The sequence below is a fragment of the Neolamprologus brichardi genome, chromosome 12 (assembly GCF_056152115.1).
Source record: "Neolamprologus brichardi isolate AB-2024 chromosome 12, ASM5615211v1, whole genome shotgun sequence".
Lineage (NCBI taxonomy): Eukaryota > Metazoa > Chordata > Actinopteri > Cichliformes > Cichlidae > Neolamprologus > Neolamprologus brichardi.
The window spans coordinates 26,386,193-26,392,998 of NC_142115.1; the positions used below are offsets into that span (position 1 = coordinate 26,386,193).

The window sequence follows — 6,806 nt, forward strand, 5'->3', positions numbered from 1 at the left end:
TTTAGACAAAAGCGTGCATTTAGCTCACTGTCACTGTGCAAAAGCAGACATTTCATACATGTTTTCAATCCCTGCAGTCGTAACGCTAACTTAGCTGTCAAGTTTAACTAGCTATCAGCAGTCTTTCAGGACACACAGTAACACCACCAGTAATTATCTGCTTACCTTATGCTGCTGCTTCTTGACATCTCCTGCAGATATAACATCAACGGTTACTCCCGTCGCCTGATGTTTTCGGTGAATACAGTTATAATCTCACGGATTTGGTTTTAGTTTAGCTAGCTTTTGCTAGCGTTAGCTCGCACTAGCCTCTGAAGCTCGCTCTCTGAGCAGGCTCCTAGGCTACAACGCTAGCACTAGGTCACTTATGGCGCACATTTGCCCAACAGTCTCTACTTTACGAGAGAAGGAACTATCTATCGACTCAAAATGTTGACTCTGAGTAGGAGTCACCCTCTGCCCGAGGTTAGCAAATAAAACCCTTCCAAAGAGGAAGCTTTTCCTTATGTTGAAGATATGTGATGATAATGACTGTTTCGCTGCAAAGCATCGTGGGTCTTGTAGTTTTAAAACCTTGCTCGCACTCTCGCGCGTGACGTTCACGCACACAGGCTTACAGTTGAAGCTAACACGTTTTGCGTCGTTTTTCGTTGGTGCATTGGCTTGTATAGAGAAGGTAAAGAGTTAAATACAGCCATACCTGGAGATGGTTGTATTTAACGTTTTTCTTTTACACTTTAAAAATGTAAAAACGTAAAAATATGACTTTTATGTTGTTTGAACTTTGCCCCCCAAATTTTTCATTAGCGCTATCATACAGTAGGAGTATTTTTGAGCACTGTACTGACTGTAGGTTGACCAGTTCATAACTAAAACGTGTGGGGCAGGGGCGATTGTAGGATCAGAGCTTTGGGGGTGCTGAGCACCCAGAGAGCTGCCCAGCCAGGTAAGATAAACCTGTCTCTGTCAGTCCCTGCATCCTTAAATGTTGTCCCGAGTTCTCTCTGACTGTCACTTTGGTGCATTTAAACCCCTGTTCCTCCTTGTCCTCATCGTCTGTTGTCTTCGTCTCCGTTTTCAGTCATCATAATTTTACCATCTCTGTGCAAGTCTGCAAATTTCTGTATTAAATCATAAGATTCTTAAATTCATCAAGTCTCTCTGTCCCTGGGTCCTCGTCACAAAACATGACATCACTGTTTTGTACATTTTAACACAATTTAATCCCACATTTGTGAAAGAAAAGCAAAACATTTTTTTTGAAAAGTCTGTAACAAAACCATCAAATCTGATCAAGGTTATTTAAATGCTGCAAAAGAAGAATGGATTGGAATAAAAAAAAATAATACATATCCTAACCTTAATTACTGGGGAGAATAATGAGTGATGCTCATAGTGAGTAAAAAGTAAACTGAGTGCATTTTTTTGGACAGAGATTCACTTTTAATGTGTGTGTATAATATAATACAGATACATAAAAATACTGCCAAAACAGAATAAATTATTACAAATAAATTATTACAAAATAATTTAAAAAAAGAATATAAAAATGGAGGCAACATTGCCTGTGGTAGAATGTATACGATGCATGAAAAAATCTTTACTGCAGATACTAATTTTACTAATTTAATAATACTAATTTTGTGTTGTAAGATTTATGACTTTTATGCTTTCATAGTGGTACTTGGGAGAGCTTGACATTTTATCAGGTGGTACACACTGTAAAACGTTTGAGAAACACTGATAAGTGTATGTGTCCTTTTGGAAAACATTTAAAGCTGCTGTACAGAATCTTTGAAACAAGCTTAAAACGTTTTTAGAAACAGAGCACTCTGCTTCTCTTTACAGCTCCTCACTCCACCAGGGCTGTTTGGCACTTTCTGATAGTGCGCAAATGTGGTGCACACAGACAACTGGACGGTCCAAAAGTTGGCCTACCTATTACTGGCTGAGGTTTTAGTAGAGTTGTGGCTGAACCACATAAAAATATATCATTAATTGTAATCTCCCCAATCAATGATAATGTTATGTTGGAATGTTGTTAAAGAGGGTCAAAAAGGTTTCAACCCAGTTTGTTTAGCAGATTCTGTATAACAGCTTTAATATCGGGAGAACACAACTTCCAGATTGTGTGAGTAAAATCAGGTTTTTTCTCTTTGTCAGTTTAACAGTTTCTGTTGTGCCTGTCACTGTTCCCTGTCTGTTTTCTTACCTGGTTCTTCCTGACCTTGTACTTTCCCCTCACACTCCCCTCTTTCCTCTCTCCCTCTTTGGACTGACAATCATACACAAATAGATTGTATTCAATTAGATGAAAAATTACATTAATATGAAAAAAATTCTATTAAGATCGCTAACAAAAAGTCCTCTCTCAGTGTACTTTCAACCAAAAGGAAAATAACCAAACCACATGAACAACCAATAAAAGATATAAATATTGAAACACTGATCCAACATTATTCTTGATTGACGGATCATTTTATTTTACACTTTTACCTGAATGTGGCTCCTTTTTTTGAAAAAACTTCCTTATATCCATTATGAACCTGATGTCTCTCTGTACACACACACACACACACACACACACACAAAACAGGAGTTATAAGGTTAATGGGCATTCAGTCAGTTAGCTAGTTGGTATCCATTTCAAATAGGACAGTGGTAACCAAGAGTAGGCTGCGGACAATTTAAAGTTTTAGATTTTTAAATAGGCTGTATACATTTCAATGGGAGCAACAGGACGGTCAAATGTCGCTGAATTTACTACAGAGCAGGACGGATTGTAGGGTAGCAAACATTGTCGGAAAACACGCTGTCAACACTGCAGGTTACCTGGTGTAATGTTTTTCAGCTAAAAAGAAACATGGTCTGACTCCTACCTAACTATATAAAGAGTAACTGAAGGTTAAATTCAGCTAATATGTCCTGTTTTAAGCCATGCACTCACACCTCCGCTCTGCTGCGTCTCAGCCACTATCGCTCTGGCAGCAAGAGCTCTAGAGCCAGAGCAGGGGAGAGGCGAGCTGGAACAAACCATTTTGGGAGGGGGGGGGGGGGGGGGGGTTATCTATACTTTTGTTGTTAAAATGTTACGTCTCAAACAAGTACAGTACTGTATGCTTTTTATATTTTAGCAGTGTGTCACACAAACAGCAAATATTGTAAAAAAAAAAAAAAAGAAAAAGAAAAAAAAATAGGAAATCTTTGGGGGTGCTTTGATTCATTTTCAAAAATGGGCTAAAATCGCCCCTGGTGTGGGGTAAGGAATATGCCTGTATGAGGGACTGGGATCTTACCCAATAATGAGAGGAAGTTTAAACCGTTGATACATCTAACACAGCTCTGTCATCAGTCATTTGAAGGACTAATACTATATTTAATAAGTGAAAACTTTAGCTGTAAATGTTGTATTCATAGAATGGATATTAAAGCTGTTAACTCATCCCCTTTTGAGCTGTATTTTACTCTCAGTCTCAGTTTTGGGTTCTGTTTTTTTTTTTTTGGGGGGGGGGGGGGGGGATTGAGGGGGCTGGATTGTGCATATTTGTCACACTTCATCACCAAAAGAAACTCATTTATTATTTATTTATTTATTTATTTATTTATTTATTTATTACTAATTTATTAAGTAAAAAAGTTATCCAAACCTACCTGGCCCTGTGTGAAAAACAACCCCCACCTACTCATTAAATCATTAATTAGCTAAAAAAAAAAAAAAAAAAGCAAAGGATAATAACATCTAAGAATAATCTAAAATCTAAAGAAACTCAAAAACAGATGAGATACAAAGTCACTGACGTTTATGAGTGTGGCAAGGGTTACAGTAAACCACAGTAAGAGCCATTATCCACAAATGGAAAAAACTTGGAACAGTGGCGAACCTCCCCACTACCAAAATTATTTCAAAAGCATTTTGAGTACTCATCCAGGAGGTCACAAAAGACCCCAGAAAGGACTGAACAATAAGATGGAGGCCAAAAAAATTGCATCCATGGGAGAGTTCCAAGGAGAAAACTGCTCCTGACCAAAAACAGCACAAAGGCTTGTCTCACATTTGCCAATAAAAATCTTGATGATGATCCCCATGAATTCTGGGAACATATGGGTTTGTGACCCATTACATCTGGCCTAAAACACACGGTGTTTTATAAAAATAACATTATACCCACAGTCAAACGTGGTGGTAGTGTGATTGTCTGGGGTTGCGTCAGGACCTCGATGACTTGCTGCAGTTGATGGAACCATGAGTTTTGCTCTCTACCAGAAGGAGAATATCCAGCCATCAGTTTGTACCCTGACCATTTATGCTCAAAAAACCCCCAGTGTGGCTGAATTAAACAACTGTGCAAAAAATAGTAGGCTAAAATTCCTTTACGGTGATGTGTAAATCCTTACCACTAACAGAAGCCAGTTTGTTCTCCAAAGGGCAGACGATTTATGCAAGGAGTGTAGTCTAAGGATCCCTCAAGGTTTGGGGTGTAATTTTGGCAAGTTTGACAATTTGGTCAAAATGATCTGTCTCTTCAGTGTTGAGAAGTACAAATCCACCAGGGAAGCATCTGATGAACCCCAAATGAATTTGGAAGCATAACAATGATCCAAAAGAATCAAAAAGCTACATCATCAATTGAAAGAAGTCCCACAGAGCCCTGATTTCAACATTCTGGAGTCAGCATAAGGATAGTGAAACAGCCTAAATACATGAAGTAATGTGGGGAAGTTTTCCAAGATAGTGTAACAGCCTAAAAAAGTAAATGGAAAAACCATGCAACTCTTGGAGAACTGATACTAATTTTTAAAGAGAACAGCTGCTGATTTGATTTTGATATTATTATTATTGAATTGGAGAATAAAGTTTATTAAATAAAGTAATGCCCAATTATAGTTTTTGTTATAGGTAAATAAATATTGGTCCTTGCTTGACCAAGACTCCAAAATGTATAAGTGAGGCGACTGAATTTCTTGTATTAATTACAAATAACCACAGGGTGTCATTGTTGTTCAGCACACTGCATTCCAGTTTATTTTCACCAGTCGGAATGATTGAACCATTAGGCCATTAGGCCTAATGATGTGATGCTTTTCATTTCCTCATGTCGCACCTCCATAAATACTTTGTGCTATCGCCTTTTTGTCTAAAGCAATATAATTGGATGGAAATGCATTGAATTTTAGTGAATGAGCACAGTATAACTGTAATCTCATAGAGGCCTATGCTCTGTGATAATTTACCCCACAGATAACTTCTTAATGTGCACTATATTTTCACAAATTCTGCTTGAGCTCCACTGTAATGAGCAAAACAGTGTTGAACGGGGATGAAAATGAGGATGGTGGGGAGTGCAGGCTTCAAACTCAATTAAGTCATGTTGAGATAAATGGGACAGACACTCTCCATTACTAATTAAAATGGCTGACATGTTAGTGACATTAGGGAAGGTTGACGGCGTTTAGCGATGATGAAATTGTTGACTTTCCAGTCAGGAAGTAGGTCACAGCATTATTAAAGATGATACTATAAGCTATTTCATACTGTTTTTTTTTAATATTCTTAACATTCATGGTTGATCAGCGTACTGCTGCCAGTTAAATGTAACCTATGTCTACTATACATGTAGAAAACTGACATGGGAGTCATTTTTGCACACAGGCTTGTGCACACCCACGTATTTCTACACCCACACACAATCCATCTTGCTGTATATTGTCACCCTGTCTCCTTTTACCATCTCAGTTTTCTAGCAGTGAGTTTGACTTTGAACACCATTCACAGAGAAAATAAAAGAGAAATCTTTCATAGACAAACTCTAGCCTGCAGTGTAGAAAGGATATTGCTGCTCAGTGTACTATTGAATGATGTGAGTTTGACTAAGGGGGATTAGTTCTTTGCCAACATCTTTCTTTTTTTTAAAAAAAAACAAAAAACTTTTTGCTGCAGAGATACAGTAGATGTGTACCATAGTGTGCCTTTTTAAAAAAAAAAAGAAAAAGAAAAAGGCACACTATGTTGGAGTTTTTATTTGAAACTGGAAATAGTACAGCTTAGTTACACATTTAAGCCAAAACAAGACCTCAATGACAGAAGATACTGAATTACTGACCAAAAAAAAGAGTGTGTTGTATTGAGCTTCCTGCACCCCTCTAGTCTATTTCAGTAATAGGCGTGCCAAGCTAAAAGTTAGAAGAGACCAAATAATGTCTCTGTGCAAGATGTATTTGTTAGCATCCCTCAAAACCTACAAGATAGTACATCTATGGAAAATGGGAAGAAAATTTAGGTTTTAAAATACTGGGTAGGATGGAATACATCTTCTACATGTTATGCATTATTGTACTTTTAGAAACTAGTTTACACGAATCAATAGCAAATTGTAACAAATTAAGTATGTGTGAATGATTTGTTCATATATACCTACTTTGTACTTTTTGGAAAATACTATACACTCTGCCAAAGATGCAGATGCAATTTCAAGACACAACATGGTTGAAGGGTGTCTCCCCGGGTCTCTTTTTTACTTCTCACATATTTCATAATTTGCATTTATTGGCCATTATCAATGCCAACATTCATATATATTAGCAAAAAGGTGATACTCGACCTACTGACAAATCAGTCAGGCTCTTTGTTACTCTAATTTGGCTTATTTTCAACAAGAACACAATCAAATGTTTTCATTGCATTGCTAAAATTGTTACTATATTATTATTATTAGTAGTAGTAGTAGTAGTATTGATTTGAATTGCTTTAATAGCAATAAAAAGAACTATTGTGCATTTGCATGAAAAATTATTAGCTATTAGTATAT

At 37.1% G+C, this 6,806-nt stretch overlaps 1 protein-coding gene across 1 annotated transcript in view; it reads right to left on the reverse strand.

The window, feature by feature from the left end:
• dmxl1 (Dmx like 1) overlaps positions 1-542 on the reverse strand; it is a 62,253-nt gene extending 61,711 nt beyond the window's left edge. The window contains exon 1 of the mRNA XM_006789883.2: positions 166-542. The gene's annotated coding sequence lies outside the window, so the exon portion shown is untranslated. The remainder of the gene's footprint in view (positions 1-165) is intronic.
• Between the last annotated feature and the right edge of the window lie 6,264 nt (positions 543-6,806).